General features: G+C 40.1%; 1 pseudogene across 1 annotated transcript in view; it reads left to right on the top strand.

Annotated features, from left to right (window-relative positions):
• Positions 1-829: 829 nt before the first annotated feature.
• Positions 830-21,875, top strand: part of LOC311146919 (receptor-type tyrosine-protein phosphatase F-like) — a 144,991-nt pseudogene continuing 123,945 nt past the window's right edge. The window contains exon 1 of the transcript in view: positions 830-929. The product of the transcript in view is annotated as a receptor-type tyrosine-protein phosphatase F-like (transcript). The remainder of the gene's footprint in view (positions 930-21,875) is intronic.

Genomic DNA, 21,875 nt, shown 5'->3' with positions numbered 1-21,875 from the left:
TGGGGCTGGGATTAAAACAAAAAAAATTAAATAAAAATTGGTGACAGGCAGTGGCTGAGACAACAGATGTTCTGATTTTATACACTGCACTCTTTGAGAGAGGTAGTTAACAAACCAGGCCAAATACCCCTCAGACACCAATACTCCTTAGCCGGCCCACAAGAATGGAATAGTCTACCGTATCAATAGCTTTGGCCAAGTCAATAAATATAGCAGCACAACATTGCTTAGACCCAAGGGCAATGGTGACCTTTAAGGATGCAGTGACACATCCATAACCTGAGCGGAAACCAGATTGCTCTTCTCCTAAATTGTTTTAGCAACCCCCCATCTGGGAGGAGTTACTGGTGTAGCCTGGCCTCATGTCACCCTTTGTTTTCTTATCTATCCACGATTCTCTCTTGATTGTTAGTGTTACACCACATGTATTTCTCTCATATGATTTTGAATTATTTTCTCGACTTGTATTTTACTTCCTCAAGTATATTTGTATTGCTGCTGATATTGATGCGGCCCTCGTTTCGATGTGATCGCATAAACATCTAAGATACTCAAATTCTTCATGCTTGTCGGATTTTGTAACATCTAAGAAACCCATTTAACTCTTGTACGTAGATTCATACCGTCAAATGTATGCAAATGAAGCGTTTAAATAAAAATACTCAAACTCTATGCAAATCATTTCTGTTTTTGAATGAAAATACTAACGTCTCGTCTCCCTCTTCTCTCCTCCTAGGTGTCTGTGTTTGATTGTGTGAAAGGAGAGGCGTGTGTGTGTTCGTAGTGGGGGAGCAAGGAGGAGCAGTGCCCTGTGCCAACCTGGACCATCATGGTGCCTAACATTCACCCTGCAGTGCCTCTCCTGCCCAGAGTGGCGGAGATACTGCTGCTGCTACTCAGCTGCCTGATGCTCTCCTCTCAGGCTGACGGTAAGTACAGTCCTACAATACAATATCTATAAAATCCTGCTTTTAAACTATACTCTAAGACAGGTCATGGCAGAATACACTTGTGTGGCTTAGTTGGTAAGAATAGCAGTAGGCCAGATTTTAACCCATTCTGCAGCGGTATATGTGCAGCTTAGACCACTTGACCACCCTCGGCCACCAGGGTCACGGCTTTCATTCCCGCTGGGGTCACCTATACTATACATGTAGCCTATGCAGTCACTGTACTGTAAGGCAAAGCTGAATGTTTCTTTTGATTTTATACCAATTGACTTCGACCAAATAGGCTACAAACTGTAGTTCACCGTATCATTTATTCAGTAATCTGCTTCTTCTTAACAGAAGTACACTAATACAGTACAACGTTAAACTGTATTACTGAATATTAATTGCGCTCTAGCTTCCTTCCTTGTTTGTTTGGCTGCTTAAGGATAATTTACATTTACATTTACGTCATTTAGCAGACGCTCTTATCCAGAGCGACTTACAGGAGCAATTAGGGTTAAGTGCCTTGCTTAAGGGCACATCGACAGATTTTTCACCTAGTCGGCTCGGGGATTAGAACCAGCGACCTTTCGGTTACTGGCACAACGCTCTTACCCACTAAGCTACAGCTTATGCTGTGCAATTTGCTGCTTAATTTAACTTTCTATAAACTGCTCCAGTCCATTTACATTTGGTCTCCTTGGTGGATTCCAGCTAGCAACATTTAACAGCTGATTTTTGAATGCACTCAGTCGCTCGCTCTCCAAACTGTAGAATTCCCAGGAGAGAGAGAGCCCTGCTGTCCAGCTTGATAAAGGTCTGGGGCTGGAGAAGCGCTTTCCGAGAGATGTGTCACTGTTGCTAGGCTTTTGGATCCCTGGGGTGTGTGTAGCGTGGAGCGATGTTCTGCAGAAGCGAGGGGGTCCGGGACCAAATTAATTCAGCACATGACCTCAACTACAGCGCTGTCACAGGGTCACTGTAATTCAATTAGATCACACAAACACACTCCTCTTTCGCTCACTTTTCAACCCTCCCTCTCACTCTTTATGTGACCGGTACCTTTAGATTTGAACATGTCTCAATGCATTACTAACCTTGGGATACTGCATGCTGGTAGGAATATAGGAAGCGCAGAATAGATGTTTCCCAAGGCCCCCATTTCCTCTACAATAATGTAGAGATTAGTCATTTAAGCTCTCTGACCCTTGTTTATTTAACCATAGTGGGTGAATACATTTGTAGAAATACAGTGCTCATGCAATGTTTTTCAGTGGTGAACAAACCGGCAAACTCAGCCCTGCAAAAGTCAGAAAATAAACAAAGAAAGACAGATGACCCTTTGCTAAGCCCCTCTTGGTTACTGTTGCAACCTCGGACAACATTTTCCCGGGAAGCCCAATTCCCCACTCAAACACTGGCGAAATCCCCTCACAATGATATCAAACTGTGTTTCTAATAGACAATGGAATTTAACACGGAGTACCCCTTGCTAATCAGGAAACTCTTGGGTATGTTGTGGTGGACTGTCATTACAATTGCTTCACGAGAACCTGGTAAAATTATGTCTGCAGTGTAGCTAGCCACTGAATTGCTCTGAATTCACTGTCAGCATGCTCTCAAAGCTATAACCACTTTTGGAGATAACTAGTGCTCTCAAATCATATCCTGATGTCGACAGCATATGGGATTTGTATTCATAACATTGTTAACTTAACTAGCCAGTTGAGCTGACAGCTGCTTTGCACTGTTTCGCTATGGTTTTAGTCATCAATCTAGCAGGAAGGCAATATATTATTAATTTCTCTCACTTTTCAACACTCCCTCTCACTTTTGTGTAGCTCAGTTGGTAGAGCATGGCGCTTGCAACGCCAGGGTTGTGGGTTCTTTTCCCACGGGGGGCCAGTATTTAAAAAATGTATGCACTCACTAACTGTAAGTCGCTCTGGATAAGAGCGTCTGCAAAATGACTAAAATGTAAATGTAATGTAGTAGTGTTTCCCCACCCCTAGAAAGCAATGACCTTTGGCTTTCCCCTGGAATTGTTAATTTACAGTGGGGAAAAAAAGTACTGATGAAAATTACAGGCCTCTCATCTTTTTAAGTGGGAGAACTTGCACAATTGGTGGCTGACTAAATACTTTTTTTCCCCACTGTATGTCTGAGAAAAAAACACTTTTCAACACATATGATCTAGTACACAATAAAAGTATAATACAACATATAGAAATATGATGATATGATAAAAATAAATAAAAAATGGTGAATAAATAAGCCTCTTCATACTTTATAATATGTTCATATATACTTATAAACTGTTTTAGGAACATCTACACAAAATATTTCACCTTCTTTAAACATATCATGACATTAGTGATAGTCAAAATCAGTTACATTTCTGAATGTCTACATCGACATTTGGGCCATTTAAACAGTGTGCGTCCCTCCTATAGACAAGGGAAGAAGGGCTATGTAAAGGGCTCATTTTTGTAATTCTGAGCATATGCAATGTGTCTGCCTCTGACGTAAAACAAATGATTGACTTCCACACAAAATTACTTCTTTACTTGTTTGAGGTTGAAGGAAGAGTGTCCCCTACTACAGCTGGTTCTCACTCAGCTCTCTAACTACCGTAATCATATTAATCGGCGCTGGAAGCTTTTATCTTATCATGTTTTACACGCAACTCAGAGGTCCTCTCTATACTGCACAAGTACTGTATATATGTGAGCCTGTGAGCCTTGTCTCTCAATAGGCCCAGGCAGACAGCCTACTAAAGCTGGTCTCTGTTTATCCTCTGATCATTACCAGACAAAGACAGTCTCTGTGTCGTGACTAACTGGTAGCGCATCTTCTGATCAGACACCTACAAATTGTGAAAGACATAGACTGTTCTCTCTGTTACCGCACGGCAATCGGTACCCGGAGAGCCAAGTTTGTGTCCAAAAGGCTCCTGAACAGCTTCTACCCCCAAGCCATAAGATTGCTTTTTTTTTGCACTGACTCTATGCACACTCGCTGGACTCTACCCACACACACACACTTTCACACTCTTCACATATGCTGCTGCTACTCTGTTTATAATCTATCCTGATTGCCTAGTCACTTTTACCCCTACCTACATGTACATATTACCTCAATTACTGTACCTCAACTGCCTCGTACCCCTGCACATTGACTCGGTACCGGTACTCCTTGTATATAGCCTCGTTATTGTTCTTTTATTTGTTACTATTTCTTTTTTTATTTAGCAAATTGTTCTTACTTTTTAACTCTGCGTTGTTGGGAAAGGGCTCCTAAGTAAGCATTTCACAGTAAAGTCTGCAGCTGTTGTATTCGGCGCAGGTAACAAATAACATTTGATTTGGTTTGATTTACTACACATAGGCCGTGGCGCGTGCACACACAAATCAACATGCAGGAGTCTTCAACTAATGAAATTCTTCAATTTTAACCACTAGAAGACAGATTCTTTTTGACGGGGGGCAAGAGAGCCAGACACACGGCTATCAAACGTCACTTTGCATCGGGCTGGTTGGTATGGATAGCAATAGAGGCAGTTGTCTGGGCTAGAAGAACAGGGCAGAGCCATCTTAAAGGGGGAAAAAACTATATTTAATGTTACATTGGTAGTCATCAGAAATAGTCCTGGTTATAGTTTATGTAACAAAGGCCTCCTTGTGATAAACCCTAGAGTCTAATATTACCTTGTTTGCAGAGCAAACAAACATAGAATTAGGACAGAGAGTAAAAACACCTACCACAAATGCTAGGGTTGTCTGTTGTTGTTGCCTGTAATTTGTTTGAGTTTAAAGCCTAGTTTTGTGACTCTGAACGTGATAGCACTGGTTAGTGTGCTGCTCTGTTCCTGAATTACAGGGCATTGGTAGACAGATAGAAATACAGGGCTGGGGTAGGGCGTGGATTGGTGGGGAGGCTGACCTCACACAGCTCTGATTACTAGGTCTGTGTCTGTTTCTCTGTGAATTCTCTCAGGCTGCTACGGTAGGGGACCACAATCAAATGTAATATTTAAAATCCAGGATATTTCTGAAATCACACTGAGTAATGACATCCATTTGAAAACAGGAGACAAGACAAGACCAACGATCTACAAAGAGCTATATTTCTCTGTCTACAACAAGGGAGGAATGCTTGGTGTAGCTATGAATATACAGTGGGGTCTGATTTATTGACACCCTTGATAAAGATGAGCAAAAATGATTGTGCACTCTAACCCGAATAAGTTAGCAGAACTCAATAAATTTGTGGCAACTGATTGCTTAGGTTTTTTTGAGTTATGAAACTTAAAAGTATTGATTGATTGATACGGTACTTAATTTCTGTTAATCAATATACAATTTGTATTACAGATAACTTAAAGTATTGAATTATTAACTTTATTACTATGATCTAAAGTAACTTAAAATATGCAGTACCAGTCAAAAGTGAAGACACCTACTCAATCCAGGGTTTTTCTTTATTTGTATTATTATTCACATTTTAAAATAATAGTGAAGACATCAAAACTATGAAATAACACATATAGAATCATGTAAATAGTTGTGATGGACTACTTTCTGGAGGACGATCTTGCCATGCTGACTCTCTCTGACTTGTAAAATGAATCAGACGATGAGGAAATCCCTGATTTACATTACCAGTCAACAGTTTTAGAATACCTACTCATTCAAGGGTTTTTCTTTATTTCTTACTATTTTCTACATTGTAGAATAATAGTGAAGACATCAAAACTATGAAATATCACATATGGAATCATGTAGTAACCAAAAAAGTGTTCAACAAATCAAAATATTTTATATTTGAGATTCTTCAAAGTAGCCACCCTATACAGAAGATCCAGAAGATAGCCCTATTTGGTAAAAGACCAAATCCATATTATGGCAAGAGCAGCTCAAATAATCAAAGAGAAACGACAGTCCATCATTACTTTAAGACATGAAGGTCAGTCAATCCAGATAATGTCAAGAACTTTGAACGTTTCTTCAAGTGCAGTCTCAAAAACCATCAAGCGCTATGATGAAACTGGCTTTCATGAGGACCGCCACTGGAAAGGAAGACCCAGAGTTACCTTTGCTGCAGAGGATAAGTTCATTAGTTACCAGCCTCAGAAATTGCAGCCCAATAAGTGCTTCACAGAGTATAGGTAACAGACACATCTCAACATCAACTGTTTGGAAGAGACTGAGGCCTTCATGGTCGAATTGCTTTACAGAAACCACTACTAAAGGACTCCAATAATAAGAGGAGACTTGCTTGGGCCAAGAAACACGAGCAATGGACATTAGACCGGTGGAAATCTGTCCTTTGGTCTGGAGTCCAAATTGGAGATGTTTGGTTCCAACTGCTGTGTCTGTGAGACGCAGCGTAGGTCAACGAATGATCTCTGCATGTGTAGTTCCCACTGAAGCATGGAGGAGGTGGTGTGGGGTGCTTTGCTGGTGACACTGTCTGTGATTTATTTTGAATTCAAGGCACACTTAACCACCATGGCTACCACAGCATTCTGCAGCAAAACGCCATCCCATCTGGTTTGGGCTTAGTGGGACAATCATTTGTTTTTCAACAGGACAATGACCCAACACACCTCCAGGCTGTGTAAGGGCTATTTGACCAAGAAGGAGAGTGATGGAGTGCTGCATCAGATGACCTGGCCTCCACAATCTCCCGACCTCTACCCAATTTAGATGGTTTTGGATGTGTTGAACCGTAGAGTGAAGGAAAAGCAGCCAACAAGTGCTCAGCATATGTGGGAACTCCTTCAAGACTGTTGGAAAAGCATTCCAGGTGAAGCTGGTTGAGAGAATGCCAAGAGTGTGCAAAGCTGTCATCAAGGCAAAGGGTGGCTATTTTGAAGAATCTCAAATATAAAATATATTTTGATTTGTTGAACACTTTTTTGGTTACTACATGATTCCATATGTGTTATTTCATAGTTTTGATGTCTTCACTATTACTCTACAATGTAGAAAATAGTAAAAATAAAGAAAAACCCTGGAATGAGTAGGTGTGTCCAAACCTTTGACTGGTACAGTATATCGATTTAACTCATTATGTTTAAGTAAACGCAACACACCCCTATCAAGTAGTTTTACTACAAACTTCATGTTGCATTTACTTAATATTGTTGTGTTATTTTTACTTGCTAGCCATTAACCTGTACTCAATTATTGTAAGTTGCGACAACTAATGCGCAAATTAAAAACTTAAATTAAAAAAGGTAGTTGTACATCTAATCAAAAACATTGTGGCAACTGATTGTGTATTGTTTATTTTGGGGCACCAACTCAAACAAAATAATTTCAATGTTAATAGAACAAACAAACAAAAAAAAGGACAAATAAATGCTTTCAAACCAGGAATAATATGGATTTATCGTTGCAGTAACAATAACAGAGATAGATGGTTGGTATTGAATGGAGTTGAAGGATGGGACTAATAACAAATAACAACAAATAATAACAAGATAACTAATAATGTAAGCATACTGTGTCCAAAATAAGTATATAGGTTGTATGTTGGGAGCTTTTGGGAAAGAGCACAGTTAGAAAGATATGGCATATAGAAGCAAACCGGATGGACATCATGAAAATGATCGGAGAGGTTGAGAGTAGAAGTTCAGGAGCAAAAAAAAAAAAATATATATATATATAATTATTGTAAAATTGACTGTGTCCATAAGGTGTAGATAGTAAGTATAGGCTGGAAGTAGAGGCCTGGGCATTGTTGTTCACAAATTTACCCCAAGTAGGGAAAGGATGGCGGGGTTGAAAAGTAATAAAGGGGAGTATATATATAAAAAACATGGGGGATTAGAAGTGATGCAGACAATTACATTGATAGAAGTTACAATCTATCTGCAATATTAAGCTGATCTACCCAAATAAGAAGAAAATAAAAAATAAAAATAAATAAAAAATTAACACATTTCCTGAAGAAAAGACTCCTGATCAGAGTACATTTAAAGAGAATACAGTAATAGGTTCACGTTAGAGAACATAGTGCAAGGTTCACAATTAAAGAGCACAGATTGGGGTCAATGTCTCACTGGAGGTCAGGTTTGGGTCAGTCATTTTCAATTCAGTTGATTTGGTAAGTAAACTGAAATTATAATATTGTCCTCATTGCCCTCGTTAAGGAAAATATTTGAATTTCAGTTTACTTCCTGAATTGACTGAATTTAAAATGGAATTGACCCGACCCTGACCTCCACTGAGACATTGCCCCATATGTAAGCCCCAAAATCAACTTGTCAGTGCTAGGCCTATTCAAGTGCTGCGTGTTACAAACAGTGGACAACATGCTTAGAAAAAGTCATCTCAATGAATTTGAGCAAGGAAATAGTAAGCTAAGGAAAATGGCAAATCTAAGAAACACCATGACCTACAATTATTAGCTTACATACTGCAAAGGTTCAAAGAGAACACTTTACAGTAGCACTTCCAACATGGTTGGGGTCAATTCCGTTTCAAATCAGCAAGTAAACAAAAATGTCTATATCAATTCCGATTTTCCTCATTGCCTCCTATGAGATGAAATTAGAACTGGAATTTCAGTTTACTTCCTGAATTGAAATGGAATTGACCCCAACCCTGGTGGAGGTGCTACTGTAATGATGATTAGGGGGTAAGCGCAAGTGTTTTTTGGGGTTCCTTTCCTAAACAATAAAAAATATTCAACAATGTCAACAAATAATTTTGAGGTCAGTTTGGGATTATAAAACAGCTTTTTATTTGAAGTAAACTGAAATTGAGACAGCTCAACAGGGACAATACCTTCCAAAAGATTAAAAACCTGTGATGGGGTGGAAATACTGCAGTGACGCAACAGTATCACTTTGCACAGCATTTTGTACTTTAAAGTCATGGCTGGCTTTTGTTCTCAGGCTAAACTCTTTGCGGACGTGTGGTGACTTGGCTCAGTATTTGGTTCTGAGATATTGCTTAGAATATCAGTGTTATTAAACAGCCTTGAATCTAAAGTATTGGAACATACACTGTTGTGTGTCCAGGTTGCTCTAAGTCTAAAACATGCTGTACTGGCATTACCGTACTGGCATTAGTTTCTCAAAAGATGTCAGCTTTAGCTGATTAAACATCTTATTAAAAAAAAGCTATAAAACCAAAACGCTATGTAAATAAAAAACATATAATAAATTTAAGTGTACAGGTGAAGACTTAGGAGTGTATGTTTTCATACAAAAAGTAAAGTCGCAACAATAGAATTCTATGCAAATTCCACCTGCATGGTTCAGGGAAAGTCCATGTAAAGCACTTGTGGTAGGTGGCCTGTAAGATTTTCTGTTCCGACTTCAAACCAAATACTCTGACAATCTTCTGTATTGAATTCTAGCAGCTCAGCATAACACTTCTTACATAATTCAACACAATGTCATCTAAAAAAATAAGACTCCAACCTTAAGCCACATGTAATCAGCTTGTGATCAATGCCTACACATGTATCATCAAATCCTTCTTCAGAGCCTGTAGCCTTGGCTTCATTTTCCCATCTTCTAAACTTAGCAGGATATTCTGAATGAACTCAAACGTGTTGGACAGTTATTTTGGATAACTGAGATGTAGAGCAAAGATCAGACCAAACATTACCATACGGCAGTCTGAGGAGGTCAATCACCACAACTTCACTCTCCAGGACGTCAGAGATCTTGACCGGATTGTAGTGGACTGGATTTTTCGAAGCGAAAAACAGGTTTAGACATTTTTGCAAATGTATGAAAAATTAATAAAATAAAAATACCTTATTTAAATAAGTACAGTGCCTTGCCAAAGTATTCATTCCCCTTGCCGTTTTTATTTTATTTTGTTGCATTACAACCTGTAATTTAAATAGATTTTTATTTGGATGTAATGGACGTAAACAAAATAGTCCAAATTGGTGAAGTGGAATGAAAAATAAAAACTTGATTCAAAAAATTAGAAAAAATGAATAACAGAAAAGTGGTGCGTGCATATGTATTCACCCCCTTTGCTATGAAGCCCCAAAATAAGATCTGGTGCAACCAATTACCTTCAGAAGTCACATAATTAGTTAAATAAAGTCCACCTGTGTGCAATCTAAGTGTCACATGATCTCAGTACATACAGTTGAAGTCGATAGTTTACATACACCTTAGCCAAATACATTTAAACTCAGTTTTTCACAATTCCTGACATTTAATCCTAGTAAAAATGCCCTGTCTTATGTCAGTTAGGATCACCACTTTATTTTAAGAATGTGAAATGTCAGAATAATAGTAGAGAGAATGATTTATTTCAGCTTGTATTTCTTTCATCACATTCCCAGTGGGTCAGAAGTTTACACACACTCAATTAGTATTTGGTAGCATTGCCTTTAAATTGTTTAACTTGGGTCAAACATTTCGGGTAGCCTTCCACAAGCTTCCCACAATAAGTTGGGTGAATTTTGGCACATTCCTCCTGACAGAGCTGGTGTAACTGAGTCAGGTTTGTAGGCTTCCTTGCTCGCACACGCTTTTTCAGTTCTGCCCACAAATGTTCTATAGGATTGAGGTCAGGGCTTTGTGATGGCCACTCCAATACCTTGACTTTGTTGTCTTTAAGCCATTTTGCCACAACTTTGGAAGTATGCTTGGGGTCATCGTCCATTTGGAAGACTCATTTGCGACCAAGCTTTAACTTCCTGACTTATGTCTTGAGATGTTGCTTCAATACATCCACATAATTTTCCTTCCTCATGATGCCATCTATGTTGTGAAGTGCACCAGTCCCTCCTGCAGCAAAGCAGCCCCACAGCATGATGCTGCCACCCCCGTGCTTCACGGTTGGGATGGTGTTCTTCGGCTTGCAAGCATCCCCCTTTTTCCACCAAACATAACGATGGTCATTATGGCCAAACAGTTCTATTTTAGTTTCATCAGACCAGAGGTCATTTCTCAAAGCAGTACGATCTTTGTCCCCATGTGCAGTTGCAAACCATAGTCAGGCTTTTTTATGGCCGTTTTGGAGCAGTGGCTTCTTCCTTGCTGAGTGGCCTTTCAGGTTTTGTCGATATAGGACTCGTTTTACTGTGGATAGATACTTTTGTACCCGTTTCCTCCAGCATCTTCACAAGGTCATTTGCTGTTGTTCTGGGATTGATTTTCACTTTTCGCACCAAAGTACGTTCATCTCTAGGAGACAGAACGCGTCTCCTTCCTGAGCGGTATGACGGCTGCGTGTACCCATGGAGTTTATACTTGCGTACTATTGTTTTTACAGATGAACGTGGTACCTGCATTTGGAAATTGCTCTCAAGGATGAACCAGACTTGTGGAGGTCTACAATTTGTTTTCTGAGGTCTTAGCTGATTTATTTTGATTTTCCCATGATGTCAAGCAAAGAGGCACTGAGTTTGAAGGTAGGCCTTGAAATACATCCACAGGTACACCTCCAATTGACTCAAATTATGTCAATTAGCCTATCAGAAGCTTCTAAAGCCATGAAATCATTTTCTGGAATTTTCCAAACTGTTTAAAAGGCACTTCTGACCCAGTGGAATTGTGATACAGTGAATTATAAGTGAAATAATCTGTCTGTAAACAATTTTTGGAAAAATGACTTGTGTCATGCACAAAGTAGATGTCCTAACCGACTTGCCAAAACTAGTTTGTTAATAAGAAATTTGTGGAGTGGTTGAAAAACGAGCTTTAATGACTCCAACCTAAGTGTGTGTAAACTTCCGACTTCAACTGTCTATATATATCTGTTCTGAAAGGCCCCAGAGTCTGCAACACCACTAAGCAAGGGGCACCACCAAGCAAGCGGCACCATGAAGACCAATGAGCTCTCCAAACAGTTCAGGGACAAAGTTGTGGAGAAGTGTATAAAACAATAAGAAACTATGAACATCCCACGGAGCAACATTACATCCATTATTAAAAATTTTAAAGAATATGGCACCACAACAAACCTGCCAAGAGAGGGCCGCCCACTAAAACTCACGGACCAGGCAAGGAGGCCATTAATCAGAGAGGCAACAAAGACACCAAAGATAACCCTGAAGGAGCTGCAAAGCTCCACAGCGGAGATTGGAGTCTTTCAATAGGAAAGCTTTAAGACGTACACTCCACAGAGCTGGGCTTAAGGGAAGAGTGGCCAGAAAAAAGCCATTGCTTAAAGAAAAAAATAAGCAAACACGTTTGGTGTTCGCCAAAAGGCATGTGGGACACTCCCCAAACATATGGAAGAAGGTACTCGTCAGATGAGACTAAAATTGAGCTTTTTAGCCATCAAGGAAAACGCTATGTCTGGCGCAAACCAAACACCTCTCATCACCCCGAGAACACCATCCCCACAGTGAAGCATGGTGGTGGCAGCATCATGCTGTGGGGATGTTTTTCATTGGCAGGGACTGTGAAACTGGTCAGAATTGAAGGAATGATGGATGGCGCTAAATACAGGGAACTTCGAGGGAAACCTGTTTCAATCTTCCAGATATTTGGGACTGGGACGGAGGTTCACCTTCCAGCAGGACAATGACCCTAAGCACACTGCTAAAGCAACACTCAAGTGGTTTAAGGGGAAATTTAAATGTCTTGGAATGGCCTAGTCAAAGCCCAGCCCTCAATCCAATTGAGAATCTGTGGTATGACTTAAAGATTGCTGTACACCAGCGGAACACATCCAACTTGAAGGAGCTGGAGCAGTTTTGCCTCGAAGAATGGGCAACAATCCCAGTGGCTAGATGTGCCAAGCTTATAGAGACATACCCCAAGAGACTTGCAGCTGTAATTGTTGCAAAAGGTGGCTCTACAAAGTATTGACTTTGGAGGGGTGAATAGTTCTGCATGCTCAAGTTCTGTTTTTCTGTCTTATTTGTTGTTTGTTTCACTTAAAAAATATTTTGCATCTTCAAAGTGGTAGGCATGTTGTGTAAATTAAATGATACAAACCCCCCATGAATCCATTTTAATTCCAGGTTGTAAGGCAACAAAATAGGAAAAATGCCATTGGATTTAGACCCTTTGCTATGAGACTCGAAATTGAGCTCAGGTGCATCCTGTTTCCATTGATCATCCTTGAGATGTTTCTACAACTTGATTGGAGCCCACCTGTGGTAAATTCAATTGATTAGACATGATTTGGAATAGCACACACCTGTCAATGTAAGGTCCCACAGTTGACAGTGCATGTCAGAGCAAAAACCAAGCCATGAGGTCGAAAGGAATTGTCCGTAGAGCTCAGAGACAGGATTGTGTCGAGGCACATATCTGTGGAAGGGTACAAAAAAATTCTGCAGCATTGAAGGTCCCCAAGAACACAGAGGTCTCCATCATTCGTAAATGGAAGAAGTTTGGAACCACCAAGACTCTTCTTAAAGCTGGTTGCCCGGCCAAACTGAGCAATCGGGGGAGAAGGGCCTTGGTGAGGGAGGTGACCAAGAACTCGGTGGTCAGTCTGACAGAGCTCAAGAGTTCCTCTGTGGAGATGGGAGAACCTTCCAGAAGGACAACTGTCTCTGCAGCGCTCCACCAAACAGTTGTTTATGGTAGAGTGGCCAGACGGAAGCCACTCCTCAGTAAAAGGCATATGACAGCCTGCTTGGAGTTTGCCAAAAGGCACCTAAAGGACTCTCAGACCATGCGAAACAAGATTCTCTGGTCTGATGAAACCAAGATTGAACTCTTTGGCCTGAATGCCAAGCATCACGTCTGTGGGAAACCTGGCACCATCCCTACGGTGAAGTATGGTGGTGGCATCATCATGCTCTGAGGATGTTTTTCAGCGGCAGGGACTGGGAGACTATTCAGGGTTGAGGCAAAGATGAACGGACCAAAGTACAGATAGATCCTTGATTAAAGCCTGCTCTAGAGCACTCAGGACCTCAGACTGGGACGAAGGTTCACCTTCCAACAGGACAACGACCCTAAGCACACAGCCAAGACAACGCAAGAGTGGCTTCGGGACAAGTATCTGAATGTTTTTGAGTGGCCCAGTCAGAGCCCGGACTTGATTCCGAAAATATCTGGAGAGACCTAAAAATAGCTGTGCAGTAACGCTCCCCATCCAACCTGACAGAGCTTGAGAGGATTTGCAGAAAAGAATGGAAAAACTCCAAATACAGGTGCGCCATATTGTAGCGTCATACCCAAGAAGACTCGAGGCTGTAATTGCTGCCAAAGGTGCTTCAACAAAGTAAAGGGCCAGACATAGCGTTTTCCTTGATGGCCAGAGTACCTTCTTCCATATGTTTGGGGAGTTTCGCACTTGGCTTTTGGCGAACATGAAACGTGTTTGCTTATTTTTTTTCTTTATGCAAATTTCATTTTTTTTTTATAACCCAACCCTGATCTGTACTTCTCCACAACTTTGGCCTTTCAGAACAGGTGTATATAAACTGAGATCATGTGACACTTAGATTGCACACAGGTGGACATTATTTAACTAATTATGTGACTTCTGAAGGTAATTGGTTGCACCAGATCTTATTTAGGGGCTTCAAAGCAAAGGGGGTGAATACACATGCACGCACAACTTCTTCGTTGTTTATTTAAAAAAAAATTTAAACAAGTTATTTTTTTCATGTCACTTCACCAATTTGGACTATTTTGTGTATGTCCATTACATGAAATCCAAATAAAAATCCATTTAAATTACAGGTTGTAATGCAACAAAATAGGAAAAACGCCAAAGGGGATGAATATATTTGCAAGGCACTGTACTTATTATGGATACAGTATGCTTTACAATAGTTATCTTGTTGTTATTAGTTGTGTTAGTCCCATCCATCAGCTCCATTCAACACCTCCCTTCTATTTGCCCTATATTTTTCAACTGTACTGTGATGTTTCACAAAAGTTCTAAACCCTTCTATTCTCATTGTTTCTACAGATTGTAAATTGAAAATAAACATTTTTGTTAAAAGTATTATTATATCATTGATCGATATACTATGACTTTTCAGATCACCCAGTAGTGCTATCTGCAGGGTTAGCTCCAGGTAAATATTGCCATTCCTGGACCTGTGACCAAAAACAAGCTACAAATGGACAGTACCAAAACAAATGATCTAATGATTCTGTCTCTTCGCAGCAAAATCTGCAGTGCTGGGAAGATTGTGTCCTCCATATAAATAACATTCTATTGGTAGCAAGAATTTAGTATAATAATTTAAATTGAAAAATGCAACATTTTGAATCCGGCGTCGTTTTGCGTATCAGTTCATAAACACTATGCCATGGAATCGGTTTGTCAGAAATCTCTTCCCAACTATTTTGCAATCTATATGGGACGGCTTTCAATCCTTTGGTCCTTAAATGAAACTGGTATACTTTTTTATTTATCCAAATTTTCTTTAACCAATTATGTTCTTTAATGCAGGGCCGACAGACAAGTTCCTTACTTTTCCCCCCTTCCACTTTCCTCTTCCATTTTTGCGGTAATACTCCAATTATTTGGTTGTAATTTTGGGTAGAGCAGACATTTCCATATGTTTTAGTTAGCTGCTTGTGCGACGTAACTCCACCAGTCCTACCTATGATATCATTTACGAAGATTATACCTTTTTAAAACATGTTTTTTTATGAATTTCTATATTTGAGTTTAACCACAATATTTGTTGCATTATTTGTTCTGTCGTTTCTGGGGGATTAAATTGAAATTGAAACCAACTTTCTATGGCTTGTTTTAGAAATAGTGATATTTGGTTGGTGGTTTCCTTTTCAAATAACTGAAAGTGAGAGGTTGTAATCTGAATAAAGGGAAAAGGGCCATTCTTGAACATGGGGTGAGACAATCTTACTAATTTGCTAGAGAACCATTTCGGATTTAAGTATAACTTTTGTATGACTGAAGCTTTTAGTGATAGGTCTAATGCTTTAATATTTAATCATTTCTGTCCTCCGAATTCATTATATAAATAGGCCCTTTAATTTTGTCTGGCTTGCCGTTCCAAATAAAATTTAATATTTTTTTCTCATATAACTTAAAAAACGGTTTGCTAGGCGTAGGTAAGACAATAAGCAAATAGGTAAACTTGGATAATACTAAAGAGTTAATCAGGGTGATTTTTCCACAAATAGACAGGTATTTACCTTTCCATGATAGCAAGATCTAATCTATTTTTGCTAACTTTCTATAACATTTATTGGAGTGAGATCATTTATTTCATTTGAGATATGTATTCCGAGTATATCCACATCACCATCAGACCATTTTATTGGTAAACTAATCATATTTTTTAGTGATACAATAAGTAATATACAGTGGGGGGGGGAAAGTATTTAGTCAGCCACCAATTGTGCAAGTTCTCCCACTTAAAAAGATGAGAGAGGCCTGTAATTTTCATCATAGGTACACGTCAACTATGACAGACAAATTGAGATTTTTTCTCTCCAGAAAATCACATTGTAGGATTTTTAATGAATTTATTTGCAAATTATGGTGGAAAATAAGTATTTGGTCACCTACAAACAAGCAAGATTTCTGGCTCTCACAGACCTGTAACTTCTTCTTTAAGAGGTTCCTCTGTCCTCCACTCGTTACCTGTATTAATGGCACCTGTTTGAACTTGTTATCAGTATAAAAGACACCTGTCCACAACCTCAAACAGTCACACTCCAAACTCCACTATGGCCAAGACCAAAGAGCTGTCAAAGGACACCAGAAACAACATTGTAGACCTGCACCAGGCTGGGAAGACTGAATCTGCAATAGGTAAGCAGCTTGGTTTGAAGAAATCAACCGTGGGAGCAATTATTAGGAAATGGAAGACATACAAGACCACTGATAATCTCCCTCGATCTGGGGCTCCACGCAAGATCTCACCCTGTGGGGTCAAAATGATCACAGGAACGGTGAACAAAAATCCCAGAACCACACGGGGGGACCTAGTGAATGACCTGCAGAGAGCTGGGACCAAAGTAACAAAGCCTACCATCAGTAACACACTACGCCGCCAGGGACTCAAATCTTTCAGTGCCAGACGTGTCCCCCTGCTTAAGCCAGTACATGTCCAGGCCCGTCTGAAGTTTGCTAGAGTATATTTGGATGATCCAGAAGAGGATTGGGAGAATGTCAAATGGTCAGATGAAACCAAAATATTACTTTTTGGTAAAAACTCAACTCGTCGTGTTTGGAGGACAAAGAATGCTGAGTTGCATCCAAAGAACACCATACCTACTGTGAAGCATGGGGGTGGAAACATCATGCTTTGGGGCTGTTTCTCTGCAAAGGGACCAGGATGACTGATCCGTGTAAAGGAAAGAATGAATGGGGCCATGTATCGTGAGATTTTGAGTGAAAACCTCCTTCCATCAGCAAGGGCATTGAAGATGAAACGTGGCTGGGTCTTTCAGCATGACAATAATCCCAAACACACCGCCCGGGCAACGAAGGAGTGGCTTCGTAAGAAGCATTTCAAGGTCCTGGAGTGGCCTAGCCAGTCTCCAGATCTCAACCCCATAGAAAATATTTGGAGGGAGTTGAAAGTCCGTGTTGCCCAGCGACAGCCCCAAAACATCACTGCTCTAGAGGAGATCTGCATGGAGGAATGGGCCAAAATACCAGCAACAGTGTGTGAAAACCTTGTGAAGACTTACAGAAAACGTTTGACCTGTGTCATTGCCAACAAAGGGTATATAAAAAAGTATTGAGAAACTTTTGTTATTGACCAAATACTTATTTTCCACCATAATTTGCAAATAAATTCATAAAAAATCCTACAATGTGATTTTCTGGATTTTTTTTTCTCATTCTGTCATAGTTGACGTGTACCTATGATGAAAATTACAGGCCTCTCATCTTTTTAAGTGGGAGAACTTGCACAATTGGTGGCTTACTAAATACTTTTTTCCCCCACTGTATTACATTTATCATAATTTGGTTGTAATCCAGAGAGGTTAGAAAATTTATCTAGATCCTCTATGAGGCTGTGGAGGCATTCTAGTTGTGGATTTAAAAGAAAACATGAATCATCAGCGTACAATGACACCTTTGTTTTTAAGCCCTGGATTTCTAATCCCTTGATATTTTTGTTGGATCTGATTTTAATAGCTAACATTTTGATGGCCATACTAAATAGATATGCCGATAGTGGACAACCTTGTTTTACTCCTCTTGACAGTTTAAAACTTTCGGAGAAATAGCCATGATTTATTATTTTACACCTAGGGTTAGTATACATGATTTTAACCCATTTTATAAGAGATTCTCCAAAATTGAAATGCTCCAGGCATTTATATATAAACTCCAGTCGTACTTTATCAAATGCCTTTTCAAAGTCTGCTATGAAAAGCAGGCCTGGTTTCCCAGTTTTTCATAGTGTTCCAGTGTTTGAAGTACTTGCCTTATAATATCTCCAATGTATCGTCTATGTAAAAAACCTGTCTGATTTGAATGAATAATGTCCGACAATAGACAGAAAGTGTTTGCAGAACCAGTGTATTTAATTTATTTTACCCTGATACAAAAATAAAATGTATATATCAGGTCTTTTTTTTAAAGAGTGAAATTTGACAATACATTGAATACCTGAATTTCCACCAAAATCCCTGATCTCCATTCATTATTTGTCCATGGCAGTAAAATGTTTTATGTGCTATAATTTAGTCAATAATGGAGGGATTATAAAAATTCTAAAAGTTTGGAATATCTTCATTTATTTAATCAAATTGTTTTTAAAACCTTTTAACAATTTTGATGACCGTTTCTAGTGTGTGTGTGTGTGTGACAGAGAGAGAGAGAGAGGTTTATTTGTGTGTGTGAGAGAGAGGATGTGTGCGTGTGGTGTGTTCCTTTATCTCCCCGTGATCCTTCCGTATTCCAAAATCCTCTGCTTTCCGAGACTCTTGTTTTCCCATGTATGCGTAGCTGGAGTTTACGTGTTTTAATTTGAAGTATGTTCTCTGGTCTGCTTAATGCTTCCTGATCCTTGCTAAGACCAGTTAGCCGTAAGTAGAGCTTCTAGCAGCTCCCTAATAAACCCTGTAATAGTAATGTTGTGGACAGACAGTTTCCAACAGGGACTCTCTCTTGGAAGTCAGAATGATGCTAATCAGTTCTGGAAGGCTTTGAACTCATCATGGAACTCAGACAAACACACACACACAAATCTGCACAAATGCATGGATGCACTCCACACACATTGACACATTAACAAACTGAGTTATTACTTCTAAACAGAAACACTTTTTTTGGGTTATCATATGCTTACAATGTTGTTTTGAGTATTGCTTGAACGGTCGCTAAGATTCAATTTGGTTGTGATCAGATTTTGAATGCAGCAGTTGTTAGCTAGAATGCTAACGCTCATTGGCATAGACCAGGGTTTCCCAACCCTGTTCCTGGAGAGCTACCCTCCTGTATGTTTTCGCTCCAACCCCAGGTGTTACTAACCTGATTCATCTTATCAACCTGGTAATTATTAGAATCAGGTGTGCTAGATTAGGGTTGGAGCAAAGACCTACAGGACAGTAGCTCTCCAGGAACAGGGTTGGGCAGTCCTGGCATAGACTGTAGCAAAGCTTGTCAAAGAGCAATTTTATTGGTTGAAGTGTATTTTTTAAATATAGTGGAGTTGATTTGCGACAATGAAACAAACATTATACTAAGCAGGAGATTCATACGAGCCTTACAATCCAATTATAATCCAAAAGTAGTGTGAAAGGCACTCATAAGCAACATGTAAAATAGGCTTTCTTTGCTGGCGGTCTATGAGAACTCCTCCGTGTTTTCTCCCAAGGTGGGGAAATTGTGAATACCGACTTGGCGTATGCTGGCTTGAGTGAGTGAGTGAGTGGGAGAGAGAGAGCAAGCTTAGTGTATTAACTTTTTTTTCTGGAGAAGGCACAATCATGTGATCAGGCCCAATGAGGTTGCACAGGGAAAGAAGAAGGCTGGCCCAGGCCTGCCCAGCGTTATCCAATGAGGTTGCAGAGAGAGAGAGAGAACCATAACGTGGTGCACATATCTGCATATACAGTGCATTCGGAAACAATTCAGACCCCTTCACTTTTTCCACATTTTGTTACGTTACAGCCTTATTCTAAAATTGATTCAATATATAATTTTTTTATCTACACACAATACCCCATAATGACAAAGCAAAAACTGGTTTTTAGAAAATTGTGCAAATAAAAAATATATAAAAAACTTAAATATCACCTTTTCATAAGTATTCAGACCCTTTACTCAGTACTTTGTTGAAGCACCTTTGGCAGCAATTACAGCCTAGAGTTTTCTTGTGTATGATGCTATAAGCTTGAGGCGTTTCTCCCATTCTTCTCTGCAGATCCTGTCAAGCTCTGTCAGGTTGGATGGGGACCGTTGCTGCACAGCTTTTTTCAGGTCTCTCTAGAGATGTTAGATTGGGTTCAAATCCGGGCTCTGGCTGGGCCACTCAAGGACATTCAGAGACTTGTTCCGAGCCACTCCTGCATTGTGTTGGCTGTGTGCTTAGGGTCGTTGTCCTGTTGGAAGGTGAACCTTCGTCCCAGTCTGAGGTCCTGAGCACTCTGGAGCAGGTTTTCATCAAGGATCTCTCTGTACTTTGCTCTGTTCATCTTTCCCTCGATCCTGACTAGTCTCCCAGTCCCTGCCGCTTAAAAACATCCCCACAGCATGATGCTAACACCACCATGCTTCACCGTAGGGAGGTGCCAGGTTTCCTCCAGACGTGACGCTTGGCTTTCAGGCCAAAGAGTTCAATCTTGGTTTCATCAGACCAGAGAATCTTGTTTCTCATGGTGTGAGAGTCCTTTAGGTGCCTTTTGGCAAACTCCAAGCGGGCTGTCATGTGCCTTTTACTGAGGAGTGGCTTCTGTCTGGCCACTCTACCTTAAAGGCCTGATTGGTGGAGTGCTGCAGAGATGTTTGTCCTTCTGGAAGGTTCTCCGATCTCCACAGAGGAACTCTGAAGCTCTGTCAGAGTGACCATCGGGTTCTTGGTCACCTCCCTGACCAAGGCCCTTCTCCCCCAATTGCTCAGTTAGGCCGTGTGGCTTGCTCTAGGAAGAGTATTGGTGGTTCCAAACTTCTTCCATTTAAGAATGATGGAGGCCACTGTGTTCTTGGGGAACTTCAACGCTGAGAAATGTTTTGGTACCCTTCCCCAGATATGTGCCTCGACACAATCCAGTCTCCGAGCTCTATGGACAATTCCTTCGACCTCATGCCTTGGTTTTTGCTCTGACATGCACTGTAAACTGTGGGACCTTATATAGACAGGTGTGTGCCTTTCCAAATCATGTCCAATCAATTGAATTTACCACAGGTGGAATCCAATCAAGTTGTAGAAACATCTCAAGGATGATCAATGGAAACAGGATGCACCTGAGATCAGTTCCGAGTCTCATAGCAAAGGGTCTGAATACTTGTGTAAATAAGGTATTTCTGTTTTTTATTTTTTTTACAAATTTGCAAACATTTCTAAAAAACTGTTTTCACTTCGTCATTTTGGGGTGTGGTGTGTAGATTGACGAGGATGTTTATTTTATTTATTCAATTTTAGAATCAGGCTGTAACGTAACAAAATGTGGAAAATGTCAAAGGATCTGAAAACATTCCGAATGCACTGTAATGCAATTTCTGGGGAGCACTTTTGGCTCGTGAGCGCTACTTTCACAACTATCTGGTGTGCTGCTTCAAGTGTGAAGGAAATCTCAAGCTTCTGCTCACCTGATATAGAATGCCTCATGGTAAGCTGCAGACCCTTTGATCTACCAAGAGAGTTCTCATCCGTAATTATCACTGCTGTCTATATTCCTCCACAGGCCTTGTGTTGTTATTGTCATTAGTTTTCGTCAGGAAAAATAGGTCATTGACAAGTATTTTTTTCCATCACAGTTATTGTTGACGAAATTAACACTGTTATGAAGAAAGCTCAGAGAGAGGCACCAAAACTGAGAACATAGTACTCATTCTATCTCTCTCTCTCTCTCTCTCTCTCTCTCTCTCTCTCTCTCTC

Source organism: Coregonus lavaretus, assembly GCF_964263955.1.
Source record: "Coregonus lavaretus genome assembly, chromosome: 19".
In the NCBI taxonomy this organism is placed as follows: domain Eukaryota; kingdom Metazoa; phylum Chordata; class Actinopteri; order Salmoniformes; family Salmonidae; genus Coregonus; species Coregonus lavaretus.
Note: the sequence above shows the minus strand (reverse complement) of the source record. Positions and strands in the feature narration are given on the sequence as shown.